General features: G+C 37.7%; 1 long non-coding RNA gene across 1 annotated transcript in view; it reads left to right on the top strand.

The window, feature by feature from the left end:
• The window catches only part of LOC135969816 (uncharacterized), a 107237-nt gene extending 91224 nt beyond the window's left edge, over positions 1–16013 (top strand). The window contains exon 3 of the long non-coding RNA XR_010585223.1: positions 15689–16013. This is a non-coding gene — a long non-coding RNA (uncharacterized lncRNA). The remainder of the gene's footprint in view (positions 1–15688) is intronic.
• Positions 16014–16572: the final 559 nt, after the last annotated feature.

Here is a 16572-nt window from a genome sequence, read left to right as displayed (position 1 = left end):
CCTTCCTTCCTTCCTTCCTTCCTTCCTTCCTTCCTTCCTTCCTCTCTTTCTTTCTTTCTTTCTTTCTTTCTTTCTTTCTTTCTTTCTTTCTTTCTTTCTTTCTTTCTTTCTTTCTTTCTTTTCTTTCTCCTTCCTTCCTTCCTCTTTTCTTTCTCTCTCTCTTCCTTTCTTTCTTTCCTTCTTTCCTTTCTTTCCTTTCTTTCCCTTCCTTCCCTTCCTTCCCTTCCTTCCTTCCTTTCTTTCTTTCTTTCTTCTCTCTCTTTCTTGTCTTGCTCTGTTGCCCAGGCTGGAGTGCAGTGGCAGGTCTGAGCTCACTGCAACTTCTGCCTCCTGGGTTCAAGGGATTCTCCTGCCTCAGCCTCCCGAGTAGCTGCGATTACAGGTGCATGCCACCACACCCAGCTAATTTTTGTGTTTTTAGTAGATATGGGGTTTTTCATGTTGGTCAGGCTGGTCTCGAACTCCTGAACCCAGATGATCTGCCTGCCTCAGCCTCCCAAAATGCTAGGATTGCAGACATGAGCCACCATGCCCGGCCAGCTCTATTAAATTTTCTATGAAATATCCGCTCTTATATCCTGAGTGGGGGAATATAACATCCTTTCTGTGTGAGCTCTACTGACCAGTCAGCCTACTCCTTCTCTGATGTTTTCTGGCCTTAAGGATTTTCCTCACATACATGCTTAGATCAGTAGTTAGATAAAACTTTAGGGAACTCACTGCTCATCTCTGAGATTCTTCCTGTATACTTTTCCCTCTTTAGTGTTCTCTGAAAATTTTAGCCACAGGGGCTTCCATGAATTTCAAACTCTCTTCCTTTCAATGAAAGTCCTCTGCTGAATTTGGATTCTCCTGCTCTGTCATGCAGGCTTCGAACTCTCTCCAAGCAATAAGATGGGCCCTTTTTTATGGCTGCATAGTAATGGAATACTATGTATAATACATAGTAATGGAACACTATGCAGCCATAAAAAAGGATGCGTTTGTGTCCTTTGTAGGGACATGGATGCAGCTGGAAACCATCATTCTCAGCAAACTATCACAGGAACAGAAAACCAAACACCGCATATTCTCACTCATAGGTGGGAACTGAACAATGAGATCACTTGGACTCGGGAAGGGGAACATCATACACTGGGGCCTATCATGGGGAGGGGGGAGGAGGGAGGGAATGTATTGGGAGTTATACCTGATGTAAATGACGAGTTGATGGGTGCTGACGAGTTGATGGGTGCAGCACACCAACATGGCACAAGTATACATATGTAACAAACCTGCACGTTATGTGCATGTACCCTAGAACTTAACGTATAATAATAATAATAATAATAATAATAATAAAATTAATTAAGAGAGCAGAATTAAAAAAAAAATTGGTTTGGCACAAAAAAAAAAAAAAAAAAGAAAAGATGGGTCCATGCAGGTTTCACCACATATATCTCCTTTCCTCAGTGCTAACTTTCTTGCATTATTTTGTGGTCCGATGCTTGATTCTCATTTGTGCTTTATGTTTCCATAGATATTGTCTAGCCTTCAAGTGGTTTTAAGGTAAGAAGGCAAATATGATCCTTGTTACTCCATTATGGTCAGGAGTGAAAGCCCTCTTCTTTAAGAATTTGTCTTTCATTAAATGAGCCATATGGACAACATAATTTAAAAACTGAGAATTCAGAAAAGTAAAAAGTTGTGGGACTAAAGTAATTATATTCCCAGAATTGACAATCAGCTGGAAACTAGGTCAAATATTGTTTATCAAGATATATAGGTATATGACACTTAAAGCATAATTCAAACAAGAAAAAAAAATCAGTAAATTGGAATTTATCAAAAGTAAAATTTTCCACCTTTTTGAAAGATGCTATTCGGAGAATGACAAAATTTGCAACTGAAAGAACATTTGCAACACATATCTGGTAAAGAACTTGTTTCCAGGACACATAAAGAAGTCTCAAAATATAATAATAAACAGACTACCACAAACAACCCAAAAAGAATTAGGATAATGTTTGGTTATTAGATAATGCAAATGTATCTAATAAATGAGAGACTATCACATATTTATTAGAATGTTAAAAAATAAGACAAAGTAATACCAAGTACTGGAGAGGATGGGGGACAACCAGAATTCTCCTATCTCAGTGGTGCAGGACGAGGAAGTAAAATAGTAGCTTGGATTACAGGCACTTGCCACCACGCCTGACTAATTTTTTGTATTTTCGGTAGAGATGGGGTTTCACCATATTGGCCAGGCGGGTCTCAAACCCCTGACCTTGTCATCTGCCCTCCTCAGCCTCCCAAAGTGCTGGGTCTACAGGTGTGAGCCACCATGTCTGGCTGACCGTTTCTTAGAAAAGTGTAAACCTGCTCTGCAAAATGACACGGCATTCATTCACAGTATTCATTATCCCAAAGTAAAAATTATATTCACATAAAATAAGCATATGTGAATGTTTATAGTGACTATTTTGTATAATTGACAAAAACTGGAAATAAATCAAATGTCCTTAACCTGTTGAATGGACACAGATTCTGATATGCCAAATTTTCATGTAAGGGAATGCTAATCTGCTATTAAAAAGAGCTAATTATGTACATATAGAAAAAATATATATGGGGCCAGGCACAGTGGCTCATGCCTGTAATCCCAGCACTTTAGGAAGCAGAGACAGATGGATCACTTGAGGTCAAGAATTGAAGACCAGTCTGGCCAATTGGTGCAACTCCATTTCTACTGAAAATACAAAATTAGCTAGGCGTGGTGGTGCAAGCCTGTGATCTCAGCTACTTGGGAGGCTGAGGCAGGAGAATTGCTTGAACCCGGGAGGCAGAGGTTGCAGAGAGCCAAGATCCACCACTGCACTCCAGCCTGGATGACAGAGGGAGCCTCCATTCCCCCCACCCCCACAAAAAATAGGATAAATATCAAATACATTTTTGTAAATGAAAGATGCCAACCTCAAAAGCTACAATACTATATGATTCTGTTTTTATGACATTCTGCAGCAGCACAATACAGAGACAAAGGAGCATAATCAGTAGTTGCCAGGAGCTGAAGGAGAGGTTACCTATAAATGGGCATAAAAGAACTGGGGAGGATAATAGAACTATTCTGTATCTTGGTTGTTTTGATGGTTAAATGATGCATTTTTTCAAAATTCATAGTATCGAACATATGAAAATTTTAAATTTTACCATATTTATATTATAGATTATACTCATTTCCTATGGGTGCTTTAACAAATTATCAAAAACGTAGTGGCTTAAAACAAAGTCAATGCATTCCCTCACTTTCAGAAAGCAAAAAGTATGAATTCAGTATCATTGGGATGAAAGCAAGTTGAGAGCAGGGCTACTCCTGAGGCTCCAGAAAATAATTCATTCCTTGCTTCTTTCAGATTATGGTGGCTGTCCTCATTTTTTGGCTTGTGGCTGCCTCACTCCAATCTATGCCTGCAGAGTCACTTTGCCTTGCCCCCTCTGTGTGTGTCAAATCTCCCTCTGCCTGCCTATTACAAGGTCACCTGTGACTGCAGGTAGGACTCACCTAGATGACCCAGGACAGTCTCTACCGATCAATATTATTAATTTAATCACAATTGTAAAGTCCTCTTTTGTTATATAAGGTAACATTCGCAGGTTCTAGAGATTAAGACCTGAATCTCTTATTCGGAGAAGGACATTATTCAGACCATCACATACCTCAATGCAAATATAAATTTAATGAATGTATTTGTGTATTTTATGATAATTTTGTGTGATAACTTGGCTGCTATGGTTAGTTCCTTGCACACAAAGTCACCACAAAGAATAGTTGAGGGTGAGGTAGGAGGCAGGACTATCTAATCTGCCTCCTCCAGAGTGAGGCAGGATAGGCTGCCATTACTGGCTGCCCCTACCAAATGGGGCAGCTGGAACATTGGACTGTATTGAGGACTGACTGAAATAGGGCCCAGCGGAAGCAGCTTTTCATAAGACATGTCCACTAGTATGCCATGTCAACTTACCATTGCCATGGCAACACCCAAAGTTACCACCCTTTTCCATGGCAATGAACTGAGCACCTGGAAGTTACCACCCTTTTCCTAGAAATTTCTGCCTAAACTACTGCTTAATTTACACATAATTAAAAGTAGGTATACATATAACTGAAGCACTGTGATATGGTTTGGCTTTGTGTCCCCACCAAAATCTCATCCTGAATTGTACTCCAATAATTCTCATATGTTCTGGGAGGGATCTGGTGGAAGATAATTCACTCATGCAGATGGTTAATCCCATACTGTTCTCATGGTGGTGAATCAGTCTCATGAGATCTGATTGTTTGATAAGGGGAAACTCGTTTCACTTGGTTCTCATTCTTTCCTTGCCTGCTACCATCCGTGTAGTATGGGACTTGCTCCTCTTTGCCTTCTGCCATGGTTGTGAGGCTTTGCAGCCATATGGAGCTGTCAGTCCAATTAAACCTCTTTATTTTGTAAATTACCCAGTCTCACGTATGTCCTTATCAGCAGTGTGAAAATGGACTGATATAGTAAATTGGTACCAGGAGTGGGGCACTGCTGTAAAGATACCCAAAAATGTGGAAGCGACTTTGGAACTGGGTAACAGGAAGAGGTTGAAACAGTCTGGAGAGCTCACAAGAAGACAAGGAAATGTGGGAAAGTTCAGAACTTCTTAGAGACTTGTTGAATGGCTTTACCCACAATGCTGATAGCAATATGGACAATAAGGTCCAGGTTGAGGTGCTCTCAGATGGAGATCAAGAACTTGTTGGAAACTAGAGCAAAGGTGACTCTTGTTATGTTTTAGCAAAAAGACTGATGGCATTTTGCCCCTGTCCTAGAGATTTATGGAAATTTGAACTTGAGAAAGATGATTTGGGGTATCTGATGGAAGAAATTTCTTTTTCTTTTTTTTTTTTTTTTTTTTTTTTTGAGACAGAGTCTCACTGTGTCTCCCAGGCTGGAGTGCAGTGGTGCAATCTTGGCTCACTGCAACCTCTGCCTACTAGGTTCAAGTGATTCTCCTGCCTCAGCCTCTCAAATAGCTGGGACTACAGGCACGTGTCACCATGTCTAGCTAATTTTTTTTCTATTTTTTTTTTTTTTTTATGAAGAACCTTTTTTAATCAAGAGAGACAGCTCAAATACACAGATATAAAGAATGAGACAATGGTTATCACAGGTATGAGAGTTGGGGAAGAAATGGGGAGATGTCTTTTTTTTCTATTTTTAGTAGAGTCAGTGTTTCACCATGTTAGCCAGGATGATCTCGATCTCCTGACCTCGTGATCTACCTGCCTTGGCCTCCCAAAGTGCTGGGATTCCAGGTGTAAGCCACTGTGCTCAGCCAGTAGAAGAAATTCTAAGCACTGAAGCATTCAAGAGGTGACTTGGGTGCTGTTAAAAGCATTCAGTTTTAAAAGAGAAACAGAGCATAAATGTGTGAAAAATGTGCAGCCTGACAATGCAATAGAAAAGAAAATCTCATTTTCTCAGGGGAAATTCAAGCTGGCTGCAGAAATTTGCAAAAGGAATGAGGAGCCAAATGTTAATTCCCAAGATAATGGGGAAAATGTCTCCAGATCATGTACAGAGGTCTTCATGGCAGCCCCTCCTATCACAGGAGGCTTAGGAGGAAATAGTGGTTTCTTGGGATGGGACCAGGGTCCCCGAATTATGAGCCCCCTAGGGACTTGGTGCCCTGTGTTCCAGCCACTCCAGCCATGGCTGAAAGGTGCCTATGTGGAGCTTGGGCTATGGCTTCAGAGGGTGTAAACCCCAAGTTTTGGCAGCTTCTTTCTGGTGTTGAGCCTTCCAGTGCACAGAAGTCAAGAATTGAGGTTTGAGAACCTCTGCCTAGATTTCAGAAGATTCATGGAAACACCTGGATGTCCAGGCAGAAGTTTGTTGCAGGGGCAACCCCTGCTACTGCTGTGTGGAAGGGAAATGGAAATATGGGATCAGAGCCCCCACACAGAGTCCTTACTGGGGCACTGCCTAGTGGAGCTGTGAGACGAGTGCCACTGTCCTCCAGAATGAGAGATCCACTGACAGCTTACACTGTGCACCTGGAATAGCTGCATACCCTCAACAACAGCCTGTGACAGCTCCCAGGGAGACGCTGTTTCCTGCAAAGCCACAGAGGTAGAGCTGCCTAAGACCATGGGAACTCACCTCTTGCATCAGTGTGACTTGGATGTGAGACATGGAGTCAAAGGAGATCATTATGGAGCTGTAACGTTTGACTTCCCTGCTGGATTTTGGACTTGCATGGGGCCTTTGTTTTGGCAAATTTATCCCATTTGGAATGGCTGTATTTACCCAATGCCTGTACCCCCATGGTATCTAGGAAGCAACTGACTTGCTTTTGATTTTATAGACTCATGGGTGGAAGAGACTTGCTTTGTCTTGGCTAAGACTTTGGACTGTGGACTTTTGAGTTAATGCTGAAATGAGTTAAGACTTTGGGGGACTGTTGGGAAGGCATGACTGGTTTTGAAATGTGATGTTATGAGATTTGGGAGGGGCCAGGGGACAGAATGATATGGTTTGGCTCTGTGTCCCCACCCAAATCTCATCTTGAATTGTACTTCCATAATTCCCATGTATTGTGGGAGGGACCTAATGGGAGATAATTGAATCATGTAGGCAGTTTCCCCCATACTGTTCTTGTGGTAGTGAAGAAGTCTCATGAGATCTGATGGTTTGTTAAGAGGAAACTTGTTTCACTTTGCTCTCATTCTCTCTTGGCCTGCTGCTATCCATGTAAGACAGAAATTGCTCCTCCTTGCTTTCTGCCATGATTGTGAGGCTTCCCCAGTCATGTGGAACTGTAAGTTCAATTAAACCTCTTTCTTTTGTAAATTGCCCAGTCTTGGGTATGTCTTTATCAGCAGTGTGAAAATCAACTAATACACACTGCCTCTGAGCTGCTAATCTTGGCACACTGCCTCTGGGGTAGCTCTGCATGCAAGGAGCAGTATCTCTGCTGCTACTGTACATTGCCACTTCAGTATAAGTCGCACTTTAACATCAGCAGGTGGCCCTTGAATCCTTTTGCTGACAAATCCAAGGTCCCTCCCAGACTAAGCCCCAATTTTGGGGCTTGCCTATCTTGTACTATGAAGATTAAAATTTATTTTCCACTCCATTCATCAAACTATACCCTTGGATATAGTTACTTAACCAGAGGAAGGATAAGTTTTTCCCTTTCCCTAATTTGCACACTCAAAGGATTTTTTTTCCTGATTCACACAAAGAACTTTCTATTCTACCAGAAATTTGACTTCACTGACTTACAGGTTTCCATGAGGGCAAGGGTCCTGCCAGGTTTAATTTACACTGTACTACATTTCAGTGTGCTTGACTCATAGTAGGTGGGATACATGTAGTTATCCCCAAATTCTCGTTGAACTTTATATCCACAAATTTGCTAAAACAATGACAAAGATTTCTCAACCATTCATCTTGGCTAAACCGTCTCACTTGCTTAGGCATGTTCAAGAAGGCAGAAGTGATAATTTGTTAAGCTGTAACGTACTTTATTGCTTTTTGGATTTTCATTTACAGTCTTGTACCTCTGCCATCAGTGTGAGGAAAAAAAAAAAAAAAAAACCAAGAAAGAAAAAGAAAAAAAACTTGCTGACCAGAGCACTCATTCCAGAAAGTGGGGAGAAACACACAGATTAATGAGAGTATATCCTTGCTGTTATAAACCACTGAGATTTTGGAGGAGAGATTTGTTTCACAATCAAAATTATCCATTTGAAGGAATATTTCTAGTTCAATAAATACTTATAAGATATGAAAAATACATACAAAAACAAGAACAAGAGCAAAATCAATATACGTGGTCTTATGTGTGGCAAAACTATGTGGTGCACAATTTGAAATATCTGTGTGGAATCTTAACACTTCAATTTTATTTAGTAATTATGACCTTAAGATATCTGAAATATAGTATATTATGGTAACTTGTGTTTGCAGTGAAAACTGAGAATTAGAATTCATTTTGGAAATTGTTTACAATTAATCAGAATAATAAAAATTTAAAAGTTATAGCCTTAATAATCTAAGAAAACATATATTTTATTTCAAATTTGGAATGACATCATTCAGTAGTACAATTCACTTTTTAAACCAATTTCTTTGGCATATATGCTCTGTAACAGCAAGAATTTTATTTTTAAATGTGTATTTTATACACTATACACATAGGATCTATAACAATGCCTGGCACATAGCTGTTTCTAAATAATATTTGTTGAATAACACTTATATTCCATTTTAAAATTTTTAAAAAATATTTTAATATAAAATAAATTTTGATTTACATAAAAGAACATGGTACAGAGAGTTCCCATGTACACTACATCCAGGGTCCCTTATTGCTAATATTTTAGTATAATATGTGTGTCACAACTAATGAAATAATGTTGATAAATTATTGTCTAAACTCCATATTATATTCAGATTCCTTTAATTTCCACTTAATGTCCACTGTCTGTTCCAGGATCCCAATCAGGAGAACATATTACATTTATTCATCATGTTTTCATAGGCTGTGACAGTTGCACAGACTTTCTTTGATTTTGATGACTTTGACATTTAAGAAGTAGGGGTCAGGCAGATTTAGAATGTCCCTCGCTTGTGACCTGTCTCATATTTTTGTCATGATTAGACTAGTGTTATGGAATTTTAGGCAGATATTTTTAGTAGAGACGGGGTTTCACCGTGTTAGCCAGGATGGTCTCCTGGCCACGTGATCTGCCCACCTCGGCCTCCCAAAGTGTCATTACTGTTAATTTTTAACTTGATTACCCTGCTGAAGTGTTTATCTGGATTATCCACTGTTAACTTACTCTTTCCAGATTCCCTTTTGATACTACACTCCTTGAAAGAAAGTCATTGTTATACAGACCCCTCAACAAGTGAGTGTTGGGGAGTTATGTTCCACCAGATTCAGGGTAAAGATTCTACATAAATTATTTGAAACTCAGCAGAATTATTTTCTATTTCTCCTCATTTTTTTTATTCAATCATTTGTTTATATTAGTATGGATTCATGAATATACTTTGAGCTATTATCCAATAGTACTTTGTTTTGTTCCTCAAACTGTCCCAGCTTTGGCCATTGTTATCGTTTGGTTGTTTTTAGCACTTTCTTACTTTGTGGAACAGAAATAATCTCTGGGCTTATATTGTATATTTTGTGCCCCAATTCTAGAACTAGTTGTTTTTCCAAAGGACTCTAGCTTCTTTTATTGGAGAATGGTATTAGAAACCAAGGTCATGGTGCTAGTTATATTCATTTTTAATGGGGTCCATTTGCTTTTATTGTCTGTTAGCTGACAGGGTAAAGAAATATACAAGTAAATACTAACCTGTATTCATGTAGCTATCTTAAAAAGTGTCTGTATGCATCATCTGTATCTATATTAAAATAAACTGAGCCCATACTGATTGCATCATCTGTATCTATATTAAAATAAACTGAGCCCATACTGATTGCTCTAATTCATTATCATATAAATCATTCCAGCTTTCTCATCTTGCTTATCTGTAAACTCCTATAGTGAGATACCAGTTTTCACTACCTACTACCCATTAAGTTAAATTTTTGATCTCATTATATTTACATATACACATATATGTATGGTGGTCTCAGTATTATTAGTTTTATACAACAGTGAGAAATACCTTTATCCACTAGGGTACAATATTTACAGGCAGTACTTTTGCCTTCAGTCTTATTTAGTCACTTTGCCTTTAGTCATTTCCAAAGTTCCATAAGAAAGCACCATTTTCATCCACCTCATCACTGAAGTTCCACAATACAACTCTAATATAGTTAAATGCTTTGGTCACAGTCTACTTTGCATCCTGGAATCCTTTACCTCCTAAATTATTTTTTTCTTGGATATATTAAGGCTTGCTGTTTTGTTCTAAACATCTATGTGTTTCGACAAATGCTAGTATTATGTCCCACCACACAAAATCATACAGAATAGTTTTACCACTATGAAAACTTCTATTCACCTATTCAACCTTCTTGCCCAATCTGATCCTCTGGAAACCACTGTCTGTTTACATCTTTATAGTGTCACCTTTTGCAAAATGTCTTATCATCGTAATCATACAGTAGGTAGAATTTTAGACTTGCTTGTTTTACTTAGCAATATGCATTTCAGGTTCCTCTGTGTCTTTTTGTGCCTTGATAGCTAGTTCCTTCCTTATTAGTAAATAGAACTACATTATATGGAAATACCACAGTTTGTTCATCAATGCACATATTCATAAGCATCTTAGTTGCTTCTAGAATTTGGCTATTATGAATAACAGAGCTGTCAACATTTGCATTTAGGTTTTTGTATGGAAACTATTTTCAAACAAGTTGTATAATACCTAGGAGAATACTTTCTGAGTTGCATGGTGAAGCTATGCTAGGCTTCATAACAAATGGCCAAACTGGCCACGGAAGTGTCTGTACAATTCTGCCTTCCCACCAGCAATGAATAAGAGTTCAGGTTCTGTTGTTCCACATATTATAAGTAATTAGTATAGTCTTTTAAAAAATTGCTATTAGAATATTTTATAGTGATATTTTTATTTTGATTTGCATATTTCTAATGGTAAGTTTTGTTGAGCTTCTTTTCTTATACCTATTTTTCATATTTATATCATCTTTGGGAAGGTGGGTTTTCAGAATTCTTGCCTGTTTTTAATTGGGTTTTTGGTTGGGTTATTGTTAAATTTTCAAAATTTCTCTAAAATTTAATTTGATTTTTTAAATACAAGACCTTTAATGGATATGTAGGTTGCAAATATTTTCTCCCAGTCTATTGATTGTTTTTTTTTTTTTTTTTTTTTTTTTGCTTTTTTGTTACTGTTTTCTGTCTTTCACAGAGCAGAAGTTATTAATTTAATAAAGGTCAACTGATAAAATTGTTTTCTTTCATGGGCATTTTTTTGTGCTTTATTTAGAAAATTATCACCCAAATCAAGTTCACATAGTTTTTCTAAAATGTTTCATTCTAGAATTTTTAGAGTTTTCTATTTAAGAATGAAATCTATTATTCACTTTGAGTTAACTTTTGGAAAAGGTACAGTTTGTGTTTACATTCAATTTTTTTCATATTTGAACTTTGAATTGTTTTAGCATCAGTTATTAAAAAGGACTGCCCTTTTGCCATTGAATTGCATTTGCTCCTTTGTCAAAGTTTCATTGTTACATTTGCATGGATCAATTTTGGGGCTCTCTATTCTGTTTCATTATTCTGTGTGCCTGTTCTTTTGTAATATGGTACTATTTTAGTTACTGTAGCTTTATAGCAAGTATTGAAAATGGATATTATATTTCCCCCACATTTATTCTTTTTCTTCAGTATTTTTTGGCTATTCAATATAAATTTAAGAATAACTTTGTCAAGATCTGCAAAATATATCTTGCCTTCATTTAGAGTGGTATATGTGTTGAATCTATAAATTACATTAGTAAGATTGGTCATATTAACAATATTGAGTCTTTCAAACAATGAAGATGGAATTTCTCTCCACTTATTTAGAACTTCCTTGATTGAATGCATCAATGTCTTCTAATTTTTTATGTATAAATTCTGTACGTATTTGTTAGTGTTATACTCAAATATTTCATTTTTGGTTGATTTAATTAATGATACCTTTTTTCAAATTCCAATCATTTTTTATTAATAAAGAAGTAATTGACTTTTGCATATCATCCTTGTGTCATGTAGTCTTGCTGCTGTTGCCTCCTAGTTCCAGGATTTTTCTGTTGATTCTTTGTGATACTCTACAGAGATAGTCATGTCATTTGCGAATAGATGCAATTTTAGTTCTTCATTCACAACTTGTGTGTCTTTCATCTCATTTTCTTGTCTTATTGTGCTGGGAAATATTTGTAATACGATGTTTAATAGAAGTGGTCTGTGAGACATTCTTGCCTTGCTCTTGATCTTAGCGGGAGGGAAACCAGTTTCTAAGTTTCTCCCCATTAAATATAATATAAACTGTAGGGTTTTGGGAGGTGCTCTTTATCAAGATGAGGAAGTTTCTCTGTTTCTAGTGTCCCAAGAGTGTTTTTTGTTGTTGTTGTTAATAATAAATGTTACATCTTGCCAAATACTTCTTCTAAATCATTTGATGATCATATAGAGATTACATATATAATATATATTTTTTTCTACATCACTTGAGCTAATATATATATTTATAATATATTATATATATTTTTTCTTGATTAACACTTGGATGTGGTGGATTGCATTGACTGATTTGCAAGTGATGAACCAGCTTGAATGGCTGGGTGTATCCCACTTGGTCATGCTTTATTCACTTTTTTCCCAAATGTTTGGTAAAATTTACCAATGAAAGTGCTGGGTTTCATACTTTTTTAAAAAGGTTTTTAACTATTGATGTGACTTCTTTAATAGATATAGCACTAGGAAGATTATCTGTTTCTCGGGCCGGGCGCGGTGGCTCAAGCCTGTAATCCCAGCACTTTGGGAGGCCGAGACGGGCGGATCAGGAGGTCAGGAGATCGAGACCATCCTGGCTAACACGGTGAAATCCCGTCTCTACTAAAAAAAAAAAAAATACAAAAAACTAGCTGGGCGAGGTGGCGGCGCCTGTAGTCCCAGCTACACGGGAAGCTGAGGCAGGAGAAGGAGAATGGCGTAAACCTGGGAGGCGGAGCTTGCAGTGAGCTGAGATCCGGCCACTGCACTCCAGACTGGGGGACAGAGCAAGACTCTGTCTCAAAAAAAAAAAAAAAAAAAAAAAAAAAATTATCTGTTTCTCCTTGTGAGAGATTCTGTAGTTTTGTTGTTGGTGTTTTTCAAGGAATTTAACCGTTTCAACTGAGTTCTGCTATTTTGGCAGAGTTGTTCCTTAGTATCCCTTCATCATCTTTTCAATGGGAATAAGCAATGATAGGTGATCTTTGATTTCTGATGTTTGTAATTCGTGTCTTCCATCTTTTTATTTTGATTTTCTTGGCCAGCCAAGAACCAGCCTATGATTTCATTTATATTTTATGTTATCTTTCTGTTTTGACTTTCATTAATTTTCTTCTAATTTTTATTATTTATTTTATTCCTTCTCTCTCATATGTTATTCATATGTTTTTTCATTGTGTCTACTTCGTCTGTTAGAACCCTGAAGTCGTAAAACAGAGGTGTTTTTAATTCTTGTCTGATACACCAACATCTGTTTCACCTCCGAGTCTGGTTCTGATAATTGCCTAATCTCTTCTTAGTGTGTTTTTTTCTCACCTTGTGGCATTTTTTGTTGAAAGCCAAATATGATGTATTAGGTTATATAAACTGAGGTAGATAAGTCAGCAAAAGAATTTGTGTTAATCTAGAGAGCAATATGTACTTACTATTTACTACATAACAAGTGTCAGAGACACTCAATGGTGCAGCATCATTGTTTTTATTTTTCCTTTAACTTTCATGAGCACTCCTCCCTTATAAACAGCCTGTTTCCTGCAGCACTTTCAGCCATATCTGCTATTAATATACAGATGGAAGTCTCATTATTCACCATAGTTTATGTTCTAACAAATACTGTGCTGTTGCTGCTAAAGGAAACACAAGAGTTAAATTCCCTTGAGCCTCTCATCATATTTTCACCCGCTGAAATGCTTTTTGTGTTATATAGGTCCATTTGCTATCATCCTTTAAAAAAATCCACTCTCCTCAAGGTTGAAAACCTGTTTTTCACATAACCCTTTTCCCATGTAACACTTAGGAGATTAAAAAAAATATCCTTTGCAGCCTCGTATTCTACAGAAACTGCCTCACCTATAAGTTTAACATTTTTTGTGCTATATTATTTTTTGAAATGTGTGAGTCATCCAGTACTTGCTAAGACTGGTTTAGCATTTCTCTCATCCTGTGTAGGACGATTGTTCATTTCTTTGGCTTTTGACCTCAAAACAATGCTGTCCATTATGTTCTTTTTATTATTGTTATCTTATGAATCCACACACTTAGCCACTTTTGCATATTTTCAATAGCTTTATCACACACTGCAGATGTTACTTTAGCACTTTTTAGAGAAACCTCATGTAGAGATTGGTGAATTTCCTTTCTTTTTATCATTGAACCATATTGTGATTCATAACATTGAACTCACAACCAACAGTACTATAACTCATGCCTGAATGAAACAAATCTAACACATATTTTCTTTTTTCTGTAAGGCACATCACAGCCTTTTTATATTTACTTAGAAACTGTAGACACCACTTTATCTTTTCCCTTGTGGGCCATTTTAAATAATGAAATCACCATCACCAATAACAACAAAAAAGCACGAACAATTTTTTAAACATAGCACTAATTAGACCACAAAAAAGACACTTGGTTAAAGTATGAGAGCTTCTTGTTTCTGCTCTTACTTTGTTCCATCTCAGCTGGGACGTACATGTCAGGTGATTCAAAATTTTCACCACTCTGCATGTCTGTATGTGATCATAAAAGCTCCGAGAGTGCTGAGTTAGAGGCTACAAATACATTTTAGCAAGAGGGAAAATGAACAAATGCAAAATCTGCAAATTATGAGGATCCATTCTACCCCTGCTGCTCTGATAGATGTGTGGGAAGGGAATCTTATAATTAAATTTCAATCTTGTATTGGGCCTGTGTGTCTGGGGTGAGAACTTCACAACTATTTTGTTGTATAGCTGTTTTCCCCATTCAGCAGGAACTGGAGAGTAAAAGTAGGCTGCAGTTGAAGGAATGTTCTTCCTTCATTGTGGTAAGAATCTAGGAAAGTCTTTTCCACTGAAAAGTAGGCCTTTGTAATGTAGAAGTTTCTGAAGGACTCTTTCTATGACTATTCTTCCAGACAAAAGGGAATCATTCTGGTATCTTCATTTTGAAGACCTTATGGAGTTCTTGGAGGTAAAGCTCATGAAAGAGTAGGGGGCCTCCTGGCTGGGCACGGTGTCTTATGCCTGTAATCTCAGCACTTTGGGAGGCCAAGGCGGGTTGATCACCTGAGGTCAGGAGTTTGACAACAGCCTGAGCAACGTGGTGAAACCTTGTCTCTATTAAAAATACAAAAATTAGCTGGGTGTGGTTGTGGGTGTCTTTAGTTCCAGCTACTCAGGAGACTGAGGGAGGAGAATCGATTGAACCCAGAAGGTGGAGGTTGTAGTGAGCTGAGATTGTACCATTGTGCTCCAGCCCAGGCAACAAGAACAAAACTCCATCTCAAAAAAAAAAAAAAAAAAAAAAAAAAAAAAAAGTGTAGGGTCCTCCTAAGACTGTGGCCACCAGAAGAGTCTCACTTTTAAGCTAACCCATAGTTTAACCTCTAGAAAATCTTCAAAATTCAAGTGTTGTGTCACTTTATGTTCCTAGCAGCTTCTCCTCCAGGTAATCAGATCTTAGCAGTGTCTGCCGAATGCTGTAAATCTGGAAAGCCAGATTTCCGGGTGATTATTTGCCTTGCAACTGCAATTGGCTGAAAGGTTCAGGAAACATAATTTATTTGGGAGGGATGACTTGTAAGCTCTTTACCTTTGGAACTGAATCTAGAAATTCCATTCTTTTTAAAATATATTTATTTATTGTAATTTAACACAATATCAAAATGTATACAGATCATGAATATATATGCCAGTGAATAATTACACAGTAATTACATTTGTGTTGTAGCAGGAAGAGTCGTAGAAAAAAATCCCTCAGATACCAGATTGAGGAAGGAAAGAGCTTTATTCAGCTGGGAGCATTGGCAGACTCACATCCTAGAAGCAGAGCTCTCCAAATAAGTAATTTCTGTCCCTTTTAAGGGCTCACAACTCTAAAGGGGCTGTGTGAGGGGGGTGGTCATGATCGATTCAGCAAGCAAGGGGTGCGTGACTGGGGGCTGCATGCACTAATAATCAGAATGAAACAGAACAAAACAGGGAGTTTCACAATGCTTCATCATACAATGTCTGGAATCTATAGATAACACAAGCAGTGAGGTCAGGGGTTGAATTTTAACTACCAGGCCTGAAATGTGGCACCAGTTTGTCTGACTATGAATTTCAACTCTGCTTATTTTTTCAACTTCCACCTTTTCAGCATACAAGAAATTAGGTATAAGACAATATGAGGAGTGGTCTCCTCTCTCATTCCCCCCTTTGAGAACCTCACTTTCATCCTCACTACCTATGTCTTCCTGCAAGACAGATCGATAATGATTCATATAGTACACTTGTGCTGAAGCATTTTGGTGAACTAAGGTAGCAATAAAGATTTTTATCATTTGAAGGAGTACAGGTAGCAAGCAAGGGAGTAACAGGCAGGTTCTTATCACTACTATAATTCCTATTATAAGAGTTTTAAATGCTCCTATCACTGGGAACCATTTTCCAAACATAGCCCCAGGATTGAATCCATGCCACACTTGCATGGGCACATGTGTCAGCTTTGTCGTGTCTCTGACTATGTCTTTGACTACTTGCCCTTGATCATCTATGTGTAGACAGCAATTAGTAAAGGTAAATTTTCCACAGACCCTTCCTTCAGCTGCCAGCAAGTGGTTGAGAGCCAAT

Source organism: Macaca fascicularis, chromosome 3 (assembly GCF_037993035.2).
Source record: "Macaca fascicularis isolate 582-1 chromosome 3, T2T-MFA8v1.1".
NCBI classification, from domain to species: domain Eukaryota; kingdom Metazoa; phylum Chordata; class Mammalia; order Primates; family Cercopithecidae; genus Macaca; species Macaca fascicularis.
Note: the sequence above shows the minus strand (reverse complement) of the source record. Positions and strands in the feature narration are given on the sequence as shown.